The 19,556-nt window shown below is 47.4% G+C and overlaps 1 protein-coding gene across 9 annotated transcripts in view; it reads right to left on the bottom strand.

Moving 5' to 3' along the window:
* Positions 1 to 19,556, bottom strand: part of PC (pyruvate carboxylase) — a 106,719-nt gene that overhangs the window by 43,356 nt on the left and 43,807 nt on the right. The window contains exon 1 of one of the 9 annotated variants that reach the window (XM_067748152.1): positions 11,547 to 11,603. The exons of the other annotated variants lie outside the window; for them this stretch is intronic. The gene's annotated coding sequence lies outside the window, so the exon portion shown is untranslated. Of the gene's footprint in view, positions 1 to 11,546; positions 11,604 to 19,556 lie in introns of those variants that run through there. 9 annotated transcript variants of the gene reach the window in all.

Below are 19,556 nucleotides of genomic sequence, written 5' to 3'. Positions count from 1 at the left end.
AATTAACATATACACATTACTATATATATATTAGATAATCAACAAGGACCTACTGTATAATATAGGGAACTCTACTCAACTTTCTGTAATAACCTATATGGGAAAAGAATGGATATATGTATATGTATAAATGAATCACTTTGCTGTACACCTGAAACTAACACAACATTGTAAAACAATTATACTCCAATATAAAATAAAATTTAATTTTAAAAAAAGAGGCCTCTGTGTCTTTTGTAGAAGCCTCTTGTACAGAGCATTTAATTCAGTCAAAACATGAGGATGAGCTAAGGAAGAAATGAATCAGAAACTCTCTATGCTCAAGGCAGTTCAGAAGCCATCCTGCAACACTAATGAACCTGTGAGGATACCAAAATAAAGATTCCTTTGATAATGTCATTTAACAACGTGAAAATTAGTCTTTGCTTTTTAAGGGACTGATTTCCTTACTCATATACCCTTGACACCTTTTCTCTCTCCCCACCCCACCCCCTTCACTCTTTCTTAACCAACAGAGGCATTTGCAGGTTGAAATGTGAGGATTTAAAATAACAGCTGTTGCACATACATGTCAAATGTCTATTCTGTAACAGAACTTACCCCCTCCCTCCCCCATCCCAGATGACACACACTCCCCCAAACCCAACCAAACACCTCTTGTCTTCCATCCCCAGGGAACTAGGGCTTCAGTTTGGGGGTCATCTTTGTCCTTCCCTCTCCCTCTCCCACCATCTAGTCAAGAAGGCCCATCAGTTCTTCCTCTGAAATCGCTCACGTTCTCCTTGCTTTCATTTCCACTAACCCACCCTAGATCACCCCCTTCTTCCTACCTGAACTGCTGTAAAGGCCTCCTAACCATGACCAACCATTACCATTGGTTGGCTTTAGCTACTGATCCAGGCTATATACTGAGGACAGCATCCCCGGTGCAGGCATTCTTTCACTCTCTTTTTAAAACCCTCCACGACCCTTACTGCCTACAGGTAAGAATCTCGCCTCACATCATTAGTCCAACCTGCCTGTCGAGCGTCATTTCCCATCACTCCTCAGCCTCCTGGGTCCTGTAACTCCAGCCAAACTGCCTCCTCCTTGTTCCCAAATAATCCAAGCACGTTCCCGTCTTCCTCAGAGCACTCCTTCCACCAAGATGCTCCCCACCTGGATGCCCTTTTCCCTGTGCAAAGCCCACTCATGTCTGGGTTATGTGTCTAATTTTTCTCCCTCCCGAAATCCCACCAAAACTTTAGTAAGAGGTTTTTGTTTTTTAAGCTATAAATCCCCAAGGACAGAGAGACCAGGAAGGGAGACCACAGCAACATAACTGTGGAAGCAGCTTGGGTTAACTGTCCTCGTGGCCCTACCTGGCAGTGGGGAAGGCTGCTCATCCACCAGTTTCCACCACCAAGAAGCTAGGGAACTGTGGCTCCAGGTCCCCCGGGATGGGATGAATGGGCTGATACGTACAATGGAAGCTGGGTGAAAGCTTTTGAGAAGCAGTTAGATCCCTAGATCCGTCCCCCCACCTCATGCTGCTGGAGACCACCCCTCTCCCACCCTCTCCTGAAGAACAGAGGTTTGCTCTCTGGAGAGGACGAAGCTCAGGGTCTGCACTGGGGGGTGCAAGGCACAGGTGAGGGCCTGGGTACCTTGCCAAAAACAGGAGAGCAAAGTTAAGTGAGCCTATGCATCTGTCCCCTTGCCCACTCAGCTCCTAGAACACCCTTCCCCTCCTCTGAGACCTGACCCAGCCCAAGAAGGGAGGCCTCAGGATATTGACACTGAGGTTCCCCAACAAATAGCATGCCTCATCACCACTGTGCACCTCAGAAACTGGACTCCCAGGCAGCTTTTAGCCCCTACTAGTCATTGTGAACCGGCAACCAAAGATCACTGGGCAGCCGAGGAGAGATTCCTTCAAAGAGAGACCAAAGGAAAGTAGCAGAAAAAAGCAACTTGGAGGAAACAGCCAATGCAAGGAGAAGAAAACTTAAACAAACATGGCATTAATATCCTCAGAGAAACAAGAAAAGATTACATAGGTGGAACTGTAGGATGTTATGCACATATTTTTAAAGACCCATTCAGAGAGCAAGAAAAGCTCTTGGAAATTAAAATATAATGGGAAAAACAAACAAAAAAATCAATAGAAGGGTTGGAAGATTAGGTAAAGGAAATCTCCTAGAAACTGAAACAAAAAGACAAAGAAACGGAAAGTGGGCAAGAAAGGCAAGAGAGGGCTTCCCTGGTGGCGCAGTGGTTAAGAATCGCCTGCCAATGCAGGGGACACGGGTTTAGGCCCTGATCTGGGAAGATCCCACATGCTGCAGAGCAACTAAGCCCATGCGCCACAACTACTGAGCCTGCGCTCTAGAGCCTGTGAGTCACAGCTACTGAGCCCTCATGCCTAGAGCCCGTGCTCCACAACAAGAGAAGCCACCGCAATGAGAAGCCTGCGCACCGCAACGAAGAGTAGCCGCTGCTCGCCACAACCAGAGAAAGCTGGCACGCAGCAACAAAGACTCAACGCAGCCCAAAATAAATAAATTTATTTTAAAAAAAAAAGAAAGGGAAGAGAATCTGAGGTCAGTTCAAGAGATCCAAAAATTAAATAACAGGAGTCTCAGAAAGAGAGAACAGCTAAAACACAGGGGAAGAAACAAAATAATTCAAGAAACCCCTAGGACAGAGGCCACGTTTCCACATGGAAGGACGCACCGAGCCGACAAGATGGACAAATGCAGACTCACACCAGGCATGTCGTGAAATTTCAGACCCTGTAAGCTTGCAGAAAGTGGGGGAAAGGGGGCACAAATAATCTGAAATCAGCACGGTTTTGGATTTCTCAACAGCAACTTGGGAAGCTAGAAAAGAACAAAGCATTTCTTTAAAACTTCAAAAGGAAAATGATTTCTAGCCTGAAACTCTCTATCCAGCTGAACTATCCATTATGTGTGAAGATGAAATAAAGATAAAGAGCAAATCAATTTTAATTGATTTCAATTAATCAATTTTAATCACTTTGGAATCGAACTCAATTTAAGAGCAGTTTATGTGAATGAGGATGCGTATGAGAATGGGACTTATACATTATTATGGTCAAGTTCTGTGGGAAACCTGGGTAGCTGCTATTTTGGGGTTAAACCGAAGTTCATGTATAAAGCCATTTCACTCTTGGTAAAATCTGAAACTTTCAGTCTTGTGACTGTGAAATCATGACTGTAATAAAGTGATACTCTGTTAGTATTTTGAGCTCTCTTCAAATAAAGACAAGAAGGAAAAAAAAATACAAAGAACAGGGCTGCCACAACTGACCTCCTGGCACTGCTTCTCAGGAAGCTACTGTGGATGAGCCCCACCCAAAAAAGGGAGAGAACAGGCCAGAAAGGCAGCAAGAGCTGCAAGAACAGGAAGGCAGAGGGCGTCCCCGGAGCGTGGCACTCAGAGGGGCACCAGGTAAGGCGTGGACTACACATGACCACTCCACAGGCACCCTTCCCCACAAGGGGACCTGAAGGGAAGCGGAGCCAGCATTCCTACTGATGGGACCCATGGTGGAAATGGCCTCTGGCTGAACCTGACTGTGACACAGGAAGACAACATGAGTGACAACTGAGGCCCAGGGCCTTGCTTCTAACTGACACAGGAATACTAAATTATATGCTCCTCTGTGTCTGGCTTCTTTCACGTAGCATAATGTTTTCAAGGTTCATCCATGTTGTAACACGTAACAGTACTCTATTTAATTGCCAAAGAATATCTCATTGTACAGATATTCCACATTTTATTAACCCATCTGATGGACATTTGGGTTGTTCCTACCTTTTGGCTATTATGAATAATGCTGCTGTGAACACTTGTGTACAAGTTTTGGGTGCACATGTGTTTTCATTTCTCTCGGGTATACACTGCTGGATCATATAGTAACTCTATGTTTAACCACTTGAGGAACAGCCAGACTGTTTTCCACAGCTGTTGCTCCATTTTATATTCCACCAGCAGCTTATGTCTCCAATTCCTCCACATCCTCACCAGCACTTGTTATGATCTGCCTTTTTGATTAGCCATCCTAGTGGGTATGAAGTGATATCTCATTGCAGTTTTGTTTTACGCTTCCCTGATGGCTAATGATGTTGAGCATATTGTCATGTGCTTACTGGCCATGTGGATATATTCTTTGGAGGAATGTCTATACATATCCTTTGCCTTTGGATTATTTGTATTTTTATTGTTGAGTTTTAAGAGTTTTTCAAAATCTATTCTAGATACAAGGGCCTATCAGATATATGATTTGCAAAAAAATTTCTCCCATTCTTTGAACCACCTTTTTACTTTCTTGATAGTGTCCTTTGCTGCACAGAAGTTTTTAATATTGATGAAGCCCAATTTATCTATTTTTAAAATTTTATTGCTCGTGCTTTTGCTGTCGTATCTAAGACACCACTGCCTAACCCAATATCACAAAGATTTATGACTATGTTTTCTTCTGAAAGTTTTATAGTTATTAGCTCTTATGTTTAGGTCTTTGATCCACTTTGAGTTTTATGTGTGGTATGAGGCTGGGGTCCAACTTCATTCTTTTGCAAGTGGATGTCCAGTTGTTTCAGCACCATTTGTGGAAAAGACTATTCTTTTCCCATTAAGTTATCTTGGTACCCTTGTTAGAACTCAACTGACTATAAATGTGAGGGTTTATTTCTGGGCTCTCAATTCTATTCCATTGATCTGTATGTCTGTCCTTATGCCAGTACCACTCTGTCTTGATTATTGTAGCTTTGTGATAAGTTTTGAAATTGGGAAGTGCGAGTCCTCTGTGTTCTTTTTCAAGATTCTTTGGCAGTCTAGTTCCCTTGCATTTCCATGTGAACTTTAGGCTCATATTGTCATCTGCAAATAAAGGCAGCTGGAATTGTAAAAGACACTGCATTGAACCTGTAGATCAATTTAAGGATATTAAGCCTATATCTTAACAATATTAAGCCTTCTCATCCATGAACATAGGGAGTCCATTTATTTATTCAGGTTTTCTTTCATTTTTTTCAACAATGTTGTTTTTTTTTTTTTTGCGGTACGCCGGCCTCTCACTGTTGCGGCCTCTCCCGTTGTGGAGCACAGGCTCCGGACGTGTAGGCTCAGCGGCCATTGCTCACGGGCCCAGCCGCTCCGCGGCATGTGGGATCTTCCCAGACCGGGGCACGAACCCGTGTCCCCTGCATCGGCAGGCGGACTCTCAACCACTGCGCCACCAGGGAAGCCCTATTTGTTTATATTTTATTTTTGGCTGTGCTGGGTCCTCGTTGCTGTGCGCGGCTTTCTCTAGTTGCGGTGAGCAGGGGCTACCCTTTGCTGCGGTGTGCGGGCTACTCGGTGCAGTGGCTTTTCTTGTTGCGGAGCACAGGCTCTAGGCCACACAGGCTTCACTAGTTGCAGCACGCGGGCTCAGTAGTTGTGGCTTGTGGGCTCCAGAATGCAGGCTCGGTAGTTGTGGCACACAGGCTTAGTTGCTGAGCGGCATGTGGGATCTTCCCGGACCAGGGCTCAAACCCATGTCCCCTGCATTGGCAGGCGGATTCTCAATCACTGTGCCACCAGGGAAGTCCGTCACACCTGTTGAGTCGATGTTTCCACCAGGAACTAGCCTTTGGGAGAGGTTTCCTGGTTGGTTGCTCTCCGCTCACTTCTCTGCATCTCCCTTCTCTGCCCTGCACCCAGCGAAGCTGAGGCCTGTGGATGGAGGTACCTGGACTCCCTCGCTGGCTGGCATCCTGCAGGTTCAGCCAATGGGAGGCCCCGGGCAGGAGAGAGGAGGCTGGGAGAAGAGAGAACGTGGAGTATGCTCTTCCCTACTCTCTGCTGGCCTTGATGTCACAGTCCTGACTCAGGATATGTCTGGCCTCTATGAGATTCCCTGCTGGGCATCCTTGCCTCCACTCTGTCAACCCGCCCTGAAGTCTGGAGGAAACACTACTTCCTCTCCTGACCCCTTCAGGCCTACAGGTAAGTAATGACTTCCCACCGTTGCTCGTCCCTGGATGCCTCAACCTCCCTTGTTGGGTATGTGACTTGCCTTGGCCAATTAATTCAATTTCTCAGAATCAATGCATGACCGTCGACCATTCCTGGCCAGTCTTTACTGCTCTTCTGCTCAACACCCACACCCCGAGCAACCCTACAGAGGAAGGCACTGTGGAACTTCACTCAGCATGAAAACTTGGTTCTCTGGTAAACTGATCACCACCTCACAGAGTCCACAAGCCGAGGAGATGGTGACGGAATTTAGTGGCAAAGAGCTTCCATTCCTGGAAGAAGGAAAGTAAACAGCAACCCAGACAGGACACGACCTTGACTAGGGCTGCTGCTGCTTTCTCTCCCTATTCCTGATTCCCCAGGAAGCCGTTCCTTTGTTGCCCCTTGATCTGACCTTTCACCCTGCTTTGGAATTTGAGCACAAAAGCTGGCCAGAGGCTTCCCAGAGACAGAGTCCTAGGCATCCACTACTGCTGGTTTTATCCTAATGACCACGGCCACCTGGCAAAGCATCAGAACCACGGATATCGCTTGCATGGGCTTGCCACCGAGTGCCAGCCATCGCATTAAGTGCTTCACATTATCTCATTTAACCATCAAAAAACCTTGTAAGGTTTTTTGTAAGGCCCCAGCTTTGTAAGTAAGGAAACAGAAACTCAGGATACGTAGCTTGGCCACGGCAATCACATTCCGTTCTGCCCATCGTCCCAAGCTGTGCCTCAGTCAGGGTCCTGCTCCCCAGGAGCCTGCTGTGGATAGATTTAAGATCTACCATCCTATCTAGCTTACTCATTACCACCCTCGCTCTGCCCTGCCTGCCAACCCCCAACCGTTCCTCCCCAACCATCACGCTTGCCCTGGCTGTTCCCGGGCCTGCAATCACTGTGTGAGGGCCTGCCACCTCCCCCACCAGCCGGGTCAGCATCACACCCACGCCTCATCCCCCCAGCACAGCCTCTCCCGCACAGGCTAACTGGACCTCACTGGTCCTGTGCCCAGCGCTGGTGGAAGTCCGACAGAGCACACAGCTGAGTGGAGCAGGCACCTCCCCGCTGGGTTGTTTTGAAGTTTTGCAGTGATAGCCAGGGTGCACAGACCCACACTGGCCTTTACCCTGCAGTGCATGCCCTGGGCGGGGAGAAGAGACGGGTGGCTGCCAGGAGCTCTGGCAACTACAACCGCAGGCTCTTTTGCCTACTGAGCAGGTTCTGAAGTGCCAAGACTCACTTTCTGCTTGCCAGCAGCAGTGGGCGTGTTCGCTTGAAGGTAGTAGTTTCTCCTCAATGTTGAGAAGTTAGACTGCTGAAAATTCTCCAGGGAGGAAGGAGCATCCCAGCTGAGAAGTTTAGACTTTATGGAAAAACAGGGTTTCGCGACCTGAGGTAGTAAATGAATTACGAAAGCCCCAGGTGACAGACTGCCTCTTCTATCTTCTCAGTCCCAACCTACAGGTCCCTACTTCAGGAGGCCCTCTCAGTGCCACCCACCCCTCTCTGAGGGAAGACGCCATGTCTTACAATAAGTACAAAAACAATAATAGTGAATAATAGCTACAAGCGTCTGTTAAGTGCCAGGCCCTGGACGAGGCACCAGCCAGGTCACCCTCATACTTATGAGGTGGGTATTATCCCATTTGGAACTTTACTGAGCTGCAACTTGCATACTATAATCATATTGAACAACAATATTCTTATGGCATTGCAGTTTATAAAGTACTTTAATAGATGCTCTCATTTGCTACTAACAGGAACCTTGACTACTGGCACAGACAGCATTATCTTCTTTTTCTCATTTTTTAACTTTTTTTTTTTTTTTTCCGGCTGCGCTGGGTCTTCATTGCTGCGCACAGGCTTTCTCCAGTTGCCGTGAGCGGGGGCTACTCTTCGTTGTGGTGCGCAGGCTTCTCATTGCGGTGGCTTCTCTTGTTGCGGAGCATGGGCTCTAGGCGCACAGGCTTCAGTAGCTGTGTCTCGCGGGCTCTAGAGTACAGGCTTCAGTAGTTGTGGCGCACGGGCTTAGTTGCTCCGCGGCATGTGGGATCTTCCCAGACCAGGGCTTGAACCCGTGTCCCCTGCATTGCCAGGCGGATTCTTTTTTTTGTTTTAATTTTTTTGCGGTACACGGGCCTCTCACTGTTGTGGCTTCTCCCGTTGTGGAGCACAGGCTCCGGACACGCAGGTTCAGCGGCCATGGCTCATGGGCCCAGCCGCTCCGTGGCATGTGGGATCTTCCCGGACCGGGGCACGAACCCGTGTCCCCTGCATCGGCAGGCGGACTCTCAACCACTGCGCCACCAGGGAAGCCCACCAGGTGGATTCTTAACCACTGCGCCACCAGGGAAGTCCCTCATCTTCACTTTCTAGATAAGGAAAATGGGCTTTCCAGCCCCATCTGTTGCCCCCCAGGCCCCAGCACCACCTCCTGAACTCCCTGCTACCTCAGTGTTCCTTCATGCAGCCCATTTTCCATTTCCACTCACTGCACCAGCATCCCAGGAGCTGGAGCTTTGGAAGGATAAAGGGAAAAACAGCCAGGGTGTGGGAGGGGGTGGGGAGTGCAGGGGTGACAAGTGAAGTCAGGCAGGAACCTCCCTTCATGGAGGGCAGGAGCAGCTTTGAAGAAGCGAAGGTGGGGACCACACACCCCCATACGCCCCCTACACCACGTGGTCCCATAGGAAGGGCAAGGTCTGACAGTCAAAAAACTCAGGTTCAACTTGCGGCTTTGCCACCATCTGATCATTTGAGTCTGGGGATCAACCTACCTCTCTGCACCTGTGTGATACTGTGATCTATAAGAAATATATAATCTGGGTTTTGTCCCTGGTTCCTGGCACAGAACTCTTAAAATGCTTGGAATTTCCTGACTGGAAGGGGAGACAGGAGCCACCTTTCTCATTCATAATTAGCCCCTTTCAATCACACCTGGGTTTATGCTAATGAGGTGACTCCTGGTGTGTCCCTAGATAGCATCAGGATGGGGGCTGGTTGCCAGAGGCATCAAACCTATGATTAGAAGGTTGGAACTTTCAGCCCTACCCCGTTACTTGGAGGGGAGGAACTGGAGATTGAGTTAATCAGCAATGGCCTATCATACCTGTGTAATGGAACCTCAATGAAAACTCTAAACGATGGGGTTCAGAGAACTTTCAGGTTGGTAAATCCACCCTTGTGCCAAGAGGTGGTGCACCCCAACCCCTGGGGACAGGAGCTCCTGCACTCTGGACGCTTCCAGACCTTGCCCTATTCATCTGGCTGCTCATGGTATCCTTTAAAATAAACTTGTAATGGTAAGTACTTTTCTGAGTTCTGTGAGCAGTTCTAGAAAATTCTCGAACCTGAGGAGGGGTCAGGGGAATCTCTGATTCACAGGAGGCCAGGTGTTGTCATTGGTGTCTGAAGCCAGGGCCGTCTTGTGGGACTGAGCCCTTCACTTGTGGGGTCTGCGCTAACTTTCAGTAGTGTCAGAACTGAATTGAATTGGAGGATACCTAGTTGATGTCTGCAGAGAACAGGAGAATCGGTTGGTGTGAGGAAAAAACCCACATATTCGATGTCAGAAGTGTTATGAGTGAAAAACAGTTCAGACCTGTTAGTTCACCTATAAAGCAGGCTTATCCATCCAACATGGAGGGCTGACAAGTGAGTGACCTGTTGTATGTGAAACTGCAGACTGTTCCTTCGGTTTCATAAACTGTAAACTGCAAAGCATCCTCAAAGGACTATGATTAGATTTCACACAATCAGAGCCATCCAGTGTTTATTGAGCACCTATTGCCTGTAACACAGACTTGAAGGACAGAGGATAATATAAAACACGGCCCGTGCCTTCAAGAAACTGTCTATCTGGCGAGGAGACAAGACTAGTTCACTTGAAATATAAGGAATATTAAACACCTAGCATACGCAAAGGAGGCGGGGGAAGGGTGAAGCAGCTGAGGAGAGCTGGGTAAGGTGTCATGGGGGTGGGGACTTGATCTGGGCTCAGAGGAAGGATCCACTCAAGAGGCCCCGGCAGGTCGCAGCGCCTGGCACACGGGGTGACGGCACCTGCTCGGCGGGCAGATGGACGGAGAGAGGGTCTGGCATGGGCCTCCTCTCCCTGCGAGCACAGTCTGGCCTGACTAGTTTAGGGCCAGGGTCAGGCGTCACCAAGTAGGTGCTGATCAAGTGAAAAGTCTGGTATGAAATCAACAGAAAATGAAGTTGGAGAGGTTTAGTGAAATGAGAAGCAAAGAAAAGGCACTCCATTCATTCAATCATTCGATATTGACTGAGCCTTTGTAACAGAGCCAGGTGCCCTTAGGCACTTGAAAGAGAGAGAAGAGGTCCCTGCCCACGGGAAACTGACATTTCCTTCCAGTCAGAAGGAGACCAAATAGGCAAACAAGATCATTCCAGATCCATCCTGATTAGTAAGTACTGATTGCCTCCTTGTCTCAGACTTCCTCCTCATGGCAGGTGTCCCTTAGAGTTACCTGACTGTGAATAAAGTCAAAGGAACCACATCCCTCCACAGGACAGCAGGGAGAAAAGGCATATTCCTTACCAGCTTCTGCTCCTGGCAAGCTGGGGACAAAGCAGAGGGAACTGTATGTCCCTCCCTCTCACCTGCTCCTTGAAACACACAGACAAACACACACAAACACACACACACACACACAGAGCGCCAGTTTCTCCCTTCTCCTTGAGTCTTTATCCCATGACCTGGAGGACACTCTGGCCTGGTGTGAAGATAAGAACCAGAAGCCATTTGGGGCCCTTATCTGTTTCTCCTCCCTGTAAACTGAGGGAAAGGTTTTCTTCTAAGCAAATGGGATAAGTCCTCCCCCCTGAGGCCTGAGCTGCGAGTCTGCTCAAATGCCAGAAATCTGGCCTCCCGGAAGGGGGTGCCTCCCCACTTTCCATTCATTGCTGTCTAGGATATAATCACAAACCCACGTCTTGAGGAGAGCTGATCTTTCCCAGATCCCTAAAGGAAAGCCAGGCCTTCCTGTTCTGCGGCTGCAGAGCACTTCATCAAGGCCCGAGCTGGCCAAGCATGTGCAGTACAGCACGTGTGCACCCTGGGCCTGGTGCTGTGCTCAGAGCAGACCCTTCCCGACCGCTGGCAGCTTCACCATCTCAACAAGGGACCCCAGTCAAAGGAACCACGTGACCTTTCCCCTAAATGTCACCACCACACAAAGGCACTCTGGCCCACAGCTCTGGGACTCACGGCCCATCTTCCTCTGTCCCCAGGTCTTGGGCAGAACCCATTTTCACTGTCAGGTAGGGTTTGCCTACCTCGGGCTCCTCGGTCCTGCCCATCCCTGACCAGTGTCCCCAAAGGCCCATGAGCAATGATCCAGGCCACCCCTGGTTTCCTGTCTCTAAGGATCGTTCCCAGAATCCCTGTGCCCTCTCCTTTCCCAGGTACGAGAAGGCTGCCAAGTTCCAGAGAGGAGAGAAACGAGGCCACAGTGCGTGCACACCCCACCCAGGACAGTATGCCTAGGGGACTCTGAAAGGCGGTCCTCTTACCACGGCAGCTGGTATGCAGAGCCCCAGGGAGGCCGTGCTGTCCTTGGTGCCGGAACACCGAAATCTGGGCCCTCTGCCTGCTGCCTGTTTATAAATGACGTTCTGGGTTAAGCCTCTGTCAATGACTTTCCAGAATTGCCCCCTCCCCTACAGCTCAGGCGAGAGAGAGGCTGCTTGTGAGCCAACCTCCAACTCAGGAGTAGACCTTGAACAGACTGTTTGAGAAAAGGCAAAAAAACAAAATCAGGTCAGGGGTGAGCTGAGAGGAGGCAGTGAAAAGCTGCTGCCCATGTGTTCTGACTGAAGGATTAAAGGGCAGTGGTATTTGGGTTTTACAAGGGGAGGAGGACCGGGGCCAGGGATGGGAGAGCCAGGCAGGAGAGCGAGCTTCTGGCCTAAGAAAAGGAGCAGAGGATCCAACAGGAGAAGAAAAAAAATGAGGTGTCTAATGTCTTTCTCCCCCTCCTGAGACCTCGGGATGCCTCAGGTTGTGCCCCTGGGAACTGGTAACATCATGGGGACAGGAGACTGGATTCCTCACAAGGGCACATGTTACCCAGTGGCTCTTGTGGGTTGTTGGCCTGGTATGACCTCGTCAGCAAGGTTTTTTCTAATTTTTTAAAATCAATTTATTTTATTTATTTTTGGCTGCGTTGGATCTTCGTTGCTGCGCACGGGCTTTCTCTAGTTGTGGCGAGCGGGGGCTACTCTTTGTTGCAGTGCGTGGGCCTCTCGCTGCGGTGGCTTCTCTTGTTGCGGAGCACGGGCTCTAGGCGCGCAGGCTTCAGCAGTTGTGGCACGCGGGCTTCAGTAGTTGTGGCTCATGGGTTCTAGAGCGCAGGCTCAGCAGTTGTGGCGCACGGGCTTAGTTGCTCCGCGGCATGTGGGATCTTCCAGCACCAGGGTTCAAACCCGTGTCCCCTGCATTGGCAGGCGGATTCTTAACCACTGTGCCGCCAGGGAAGCCCTGGCAAGGTTTTTAAATGTGTGCCCACATTATTAAGCCCCCCCAGACCAATTCATTTAGTGCAGTGTTCTCCCAAAGACCACTCCGGTCAAGAACAGGAGTAGAGGGACTTCCCTGGTGGTCCAGTGGGGAAGACTCTGTGCTCCCAACGCAGGGGCCCTAGGTTCAATTCCTGATCAGGGAACTAGATCCCGCATGCATGCCGCAACTAAGAGTTCGCATGCCGCAACTAAAAAATCCTGCATCCTGCGACAAAGATCCCGCGTGCCGCAACTAAGACCCGGCACAGCCAAAATAAATAAAATAAATAAATAAAAATAAATCTTTAAAAAAAAAAGAACAGGAGTAGCGTTCCCACCCACTGGGTACCACCCAATACCACCAAAACAAAAACAACCAGCCTCAGCTCTGACAAGCTCTTGGAGGCAGCAGAGTCAATAACTCACTGTTCTAACTTTGTTTAGTGTCCAGAACCCGAGGTTAATTAGTCAGAGAGGGCCTTCCCTGGCTCCGTGCGACGACCTGACCTGGCAGCTGGTGCCCAGAGAGCCTGCTAATGAAATGTGGGTGCACCTGGTCCCTAAGTCAGGTGAAGGTCCAAATCACAGGAGCCTCCTGGAGCCCACGAGTTAAGTGAAAACCCAGTGGGGGAGGGAACTTGCTCACTGCTCTCAGATCCAGATCCTGACCCGCACAGCTACCTGTGTTTCCACCTCTTCATCGTTCTCCAGAGCTGACAACAAGCAGCCTCGTGCTTCCCCTCCAGCCCACCAAGGAAGGGTGCGAACCACTAATAAACCCTGCAAAGACCGGCAGCTGGAGATCCCGGGAGATGAGGCCAAAATGACACTCCAACGAGAGGCTCCATCCAGGAATAGTAAAATGTTTTTGCGGATTAACAACATATACCTTGCACGGTTGTTTGTGAGGGCTCAATGGATCTGGTTACTATGAATAGCCACTTTCTATTCAACAGCAGCGGGAATGACATCTAGAGATGAGACTGGAGGTTAAGGAGGAGACTGACAGGTGGCCTGGCAGGGAAAGAGGAAGAGGAAGTGCTCCAGCAAGAGGGAGCATTGTGACGGGAAGGCCACCTGGCTTTGCGTGTTCACAAGCCATGTGTGGCTTGGTGTGACTGGGACACCCGTTGCCACAACAAGGCTGGGGAGAAAGGCAAGCTCCCTACCCCTCACTGCATCACAGAGGGACGTAATCATCTGTGCAGTTGTTTCCAGTCTAAGCAGAACATCCAGCATTGGAAATTGCAGCAACTAACTTTCTACGCAGCTGTGAAATACCACCAAGGTCACCAATTACTACTTCTTCATGGTTGTTTTCTTCATCTTAGGAAACAATTTGGGGGAAGGAGTAAGGATCTGTCGCAGGTAAACTGATGGCCAAGTTATTCTGGTTTCATGGGTTGCTCAGATGTAGAAACAACACTGTTGACCCTACGTGTGACAGACAGACCAGACATCCCATCAGGGACTCCAAGTAGGAACGACATCGGTCTGCACTCAGCTCTGGGGATGGGAACATGGTCAACAAGAGGCAGATCTTGCATCCATCTCAAGCCTCTTGTCTCGCACTACGAGAGCAGCTGGACCCCTCTAATGGCCTTGGTCCCCCATTCTTCTCTATCACCCCAAATCCAGCCACAGAGGCATTGAGAGTCTATAACTTCTAGGAGCAAAGCAAGCAGAATGTCTTCCATTTATTCAAAAAGCTTATAAGGAATGCCCACCGGGTAACAGAAACAATGCTAGGTGCTATGGAGAAACAAAGATAGAAGGTGATGTGACCCCTGCACTTTAAGAATTCACCATGCGTAGGGGCTTCCCTGGTGGCACAGTGGTTGAGAATCTGCCTGCCAATGCAGGGGACACAGGTTCGAGCTCTGGTCTGGGAAGATCCCACATGCCACGGAGCAACTGGGCCCGTGAGCCACAAATACTGAGCCTGTGCGTCTGGAGCCTGTGCTCCGCCACAAGAGAGGCCATGACGGTGAGAGGCCCGCGCACCGCGATAAAGAGTGGCCCCTGCTCGCCGCAACTAGAGAAAGCCCTCGCACAGAAACGAAGACCCAACACAGCCAATAAATAAATATTAAAAAAAAAAAAAGAATTCACCATGTGGATGGTGGAGGCAAGACCTACACGTGGCAAATGAGCTTCCACCACCAGAATTAATGACCAAAGGATGACGCCACAGGGTATAGGGTCACAGGGCTTTTCCAGGCCTCTGCTGGCACTTCGTCACCCTCAGAAAGACACAACAAGCCCACTACTTGGAGACATCAGCTCCAGACTAATGAACAGATGCTTCTAGATTGACCCAACCCAACCCTAGTGTTAGGGAGCCTCACAATTTCCAAGAAACCCCCATTCCCTTCCTCCTCCACACAGCTCACACCTTCCAGCACCACGACTCCCCTGGTCCAGCGCCACAGCTTGAGCTCTGGGAACTGTGCTGAACTGCAGCTCCAGCACGTAATTCTCTCTTTGTCTTGGGAATATTCATAACCCTTTGAACCTTAGTTTTCTGATCTATAAAATGCAGAAAGATCTGAGTCATCTTGTAGAGTTGCTCTGAGGGCTTCAAGAGGTCATGTGTTTTTGAAATACCCAGAGAGTCTGGCACATTGGTGATGCCCAGAAGAGTGATCCTAATGGTCAGTCCTTGTGATATCAGCCTTCATCCATCTCTCTTCCCATCATGCCCAGGGGCTCAAGATAAGAGAGGTAGCAACACAGAAACAAACTTGGGGGCCAAGAATAGGGTGTCAGTCTCAGGGAGGATGATGACCAGAAGGAGCTGTGAGTTACTAAGCCCCGGGCCCTGCCTCTGCGACCATCGGCCAGCGCTGTGCTGGGACTCACCTTGCATTCTGGGCTTCGGTTTCTTCAACCGTTACGCCAGGGGCAGTAATGGCCATGCCTTCTTCACGAAGGTGGTGTGGGTAAAAAATCAATAAAACCATAAAACCTTTACTGTAGTGCACTGTGCTACTGAAGTGCCAGGCCCTATGGAGACTCAGTGTGGTTGAGAGGAGAGAGTGGGGAGGAGGGGTAAACAAGATAGTTAAATCAAGATACAGTAAGACAGGCACCAAAAAGAATAAAACACCAAGGAACAGATTTAACAAAAGTGCGGACTGGTTTGCTGAAAACTACAAAATATCATTGAAAGAATGTAAAGACCTAAACAAGAACACCTCATTTTCACAGATCAGAGACTTAATATTGTTTAAATGGCAATACTCCCCAAACTGATCTACAGATTCAATGCATGCAATCTCTATCAAGAAATCACAGCTTACTTTATTAGAAATTGACAAGATGATTCTTTGCATGGGAATGCAAAGGAACCAGAACAGCCAAAAAAATACTGAAAAAGAAGATCACAGTTGGAGGACTCACACTTGCCAATTTCAAAACTTACTACAAGGCTACAGTAATCAAAATGGTGTGGTACTGGGATATGGATAGACATATAGATCAGTGGAAGAGATTGAGGGCCCAGAAAACTCTCACATTTACAGCCAATCGATCGATCTTCAACAGGGTACCAAGACAATTCAACAAACGGTGCTGGAACAACCAGATATATACATGCAAAAGAATGAAGTTGGACCCTAACCTCACACCATCTACAGAATCTCACACAAAATGGATCAAAGACTTAAATTTAAGGCCTGAAACTATAAAAATCTTAGAATAAAATATAAATCCTTGTGGCCTTGGATTAGGCAATGGTTTCTTAGCTATGACAGCAAAAGCACAAGCAATCAAAAAGAACATAGGTAAATTGGCTTCATCAAAATAAAAAAACTTTTGTGCTTTCAAGGACCCCAGCAAGAAAATGAAAAGACAAACCACAGAATGGGAGAAAAGTTTTATAAATCATATAACTTGATAAGGGTCTAATATCCAGAATATATAAAGAACTCTTACAACTCAATGACAAAAACACAAACAACACAACTAAAAATGGGCAACAGATTTGAATACACATTTCTCTGAAGAAGACATATGAATGGCCAATAAGCATAAGAAAAGATGCTCAACATCATCAGCCTTACAGAAAATGCAAATCAAAACCACAACAGGGGGCTTCCCTGGTGGCGCAGTGGTTGAGAGTCCGCCTGCCGATGCAGGGGACACGGGTTCGTGCCCTGGTCCAGGAAGATCCCACATGCCGCGGAGCAGCTGGGCCCGTGAGCCATGGCTGCTGAGCCTGCGCGACCGGAGCCTGTGCTCCGCAACGGGAGAGGCCACAACAGAGAGGTCCGCGTACCGCAAAAAAAAAAAAAAACCCACAAGAGGATACTACTTCACACCCACTAGGGTGACTATAATCAAAAAGACAGACAATAATAAGTATTGGCGAGGATATGGAGAAACTGGAACGCTCATACACTGCTGGTGGGAATATAAAATGACTACTTTGGAAAACTCTTTGAAGTTCCTCAAACAATTAAATACAGAGTTATCAAATGATCCAGCTCTTAGATATATACACAAGAGAAATGAAGACATTTGTCCACACAAAAACATGCATTTAAATGATCATAGTAGCACTGTTCATAATAATCAAAAATTGGAAACAACCTAAATGTCCAACTGATGAATGGATAAACAAAATGTTGTATAGCCATACAATGGAATATTATTCAACCATTAAAAATTAAGTATTGTTACTTGCTACACAGTAGATGAACCTTGAAAATATTCTAACTAAAATAAGCCAGACACAAAAGGCCACAATTATACGATTCCATTTCTATGTAATGTGTAGAGGAGGTAAACCCATAGAGACAGAAAATGGTTGCCAGGGGCTGTAGGGGAAGGTTTCCTTCTGGGAAACAGGGTTTCTTTTGGGGGTGATAAGAATGTTCTAGAATTAGATAGTGGTGATGGTTGTATAACACTGTGGATATACTAAAACCACTGAATTATACACTTTAAAAAGGTGAATTTTAAAGAATGTGAAATATATCTCAATAAAGCTGTTATAAAAATAAAATTTTAAAAGTAATGCATGTTAAAGCTTCTTGAAAAGTTAACATTCTTATGCAAATAAGTTTTTTGTGTTTGCCTTTTAACCATCAATCAGAAGTCTAGATGCTCCTTGATCTCAGAGAGTTTTCTAATAAGGGGAGGAGGGGTTTCTGTAGACAAAGGAAATTCAGTGCTGGGTTATTCCAGGATGTGGTACCTTTGTTGATATTTATTAATTTGTTTAAAAATAACAAACACATTATAAGCTAACATAAATATTTTAATAAAATATAACTATATTTTTAAAAAATTAGTGAGAAGAATGGGTCTTGTTTTACATTTTGCAAATCTCTTTAATGTTCAGCTCAATAGAAGACGCTGGATTCTCATATCTGCACTTCTGTGTTCAATTTATTGTAATAAGTAGAGTCCATGAAGAAAATCTGGACTCGCCCAGACATGTAGGTGCAAAAGGGAGGAATATTTTAATTGCCTTTTCAGACAACTGTGGATACCACTGTTGGATACTATACCAAAACTTGACAAATGGTAGTTAATTATAACGTGAAATATGAAACCCTATGGACTTTAAGGTACTGTTACGTTAAAAATCCATTGGCCTTTCTTTTTTCCCTAATAAATTTTATTTATTTATTTATTTATTTTGGCTGCATTAGGTCTTTGTTGCTGTGCGCGGGCTTTCTCTACTTGCAGCAAGCAGGGTCTACTCTTTCGTTGTGGTGCGTGGGCTTCTCATTGTGGTGGCTTCTCTTGTTGCGGAGCACGGGCCCTAGGCGCATGGGCTTCAGTAGTTGTGGCACACGGGCTTAACTGCTCCGCGGCATGTGGGATCTTCCCGGACCAGGGCTCGAACCCGTGTCCCCTGCATTGGCAGGCGGATTCTTAACCACTGCACCACCAGGGTAGCCCCCATTGGCCTTTCTTAAATTGCAAATGGGCCTTTTCCCAACATGATTTTGTAACGTCATACACTGGTCATTTGGAAAATACCAGTTTACTGAGTTATTCTAATCCTCAAGATGCTGACACATTTTACTGATATAATAAAATGCCAAGATGTCACAGATGTAATATCACCATCAATCTCATCAGAAAACTCTAAGTATTGAGAAGTTGTCGAGCACAAGAGGATGGATACAAGCTTTCCAAAATGCTAATTTTGGCCTGAAAGCTCTAATTTTACCAAATACTATTGGTAAACAAACTGGCAACAAATACTATTAGTCGTTTTCTTTGAAGCAACAGGCTCACTACATTCATTTTCGAGAAAAAGTCTGTCGGATACCCCAGTCTGAATAACCACAGCTGCCAGTTATTTTCAAGTAAAAACAGCATCTCCTGAAAATACGGCTAGTTCAGCTCGTAACTCAAAACCCCCCGAAGTGCTTTCCCTCGAGCCAACCAATGCAGTTTGTTTACTTCCCATCTCATCATCATAGAATATCAAAGACCTGCACACAAGCATAGAGAGTTAATAAAATGAGCCATCTTTACTGTTTCATCAAGGCCAGTCTTAAGTGAAGCTGGCTCTTTTGAACTGCAAGTGTGTGGAGGTGAAGGGATCCGCCCTGACTCCTGCAAAGCTGCCAGCCGTTTTGCCCACCATTGCTTTTGCACCATCAGTGCAAATGTCAACACAGTGGGAAAGGCAGGTAACTTCCTAGTATTATATGAAAATCTGACTCAGGGACCCCCTCGAAATGGTCTTGAGTACCTGCAGGGACCTGGGGACCCCACTTGAAGAACCACTGGTCTAGGAAGCCACTCCCTGTGGACTGAGAGAAGGAAGAACAACTTTAAAATAAAGCAAACAGGCTTCTTCACTTTGAGACTTAAGAGGAGGTAGTGGAGGTGAGTGCAGAATGGGCTGTGATTCCTGCACTGAGTCAAGGCAGGCGGACTGACCTCAGTGCCCTATATTTGACCACCTTAAAGGGCCCAGGAGTTTCAACTGAGCAGATGGCTTCCTGCGGTTTCAAAGTCTTACAAGCAAGCTCTCTGTCCCACACCACCTTTCCA

The sequence above is a fragment of the Pseudorca crassidens genome, chromosome 9, assembly GCF_039906515.1.
Source record: "Pseudorca crassidens isolate mPseCra1 chromosome 9, mPseCra1.hap1, whole genome shotgun sequence".
Taxonomy (NCBI): Eukaryota; Metazoa; Chordata; class Mammalia; order Artiodactyla; family Delphinidae; genus Pseudorca; species Pseudorca crassidens.
Note: the sequence above shows the minus strand (reverse complement) of the source record. Positions and strands in the feature narration are given on the sequence as shown.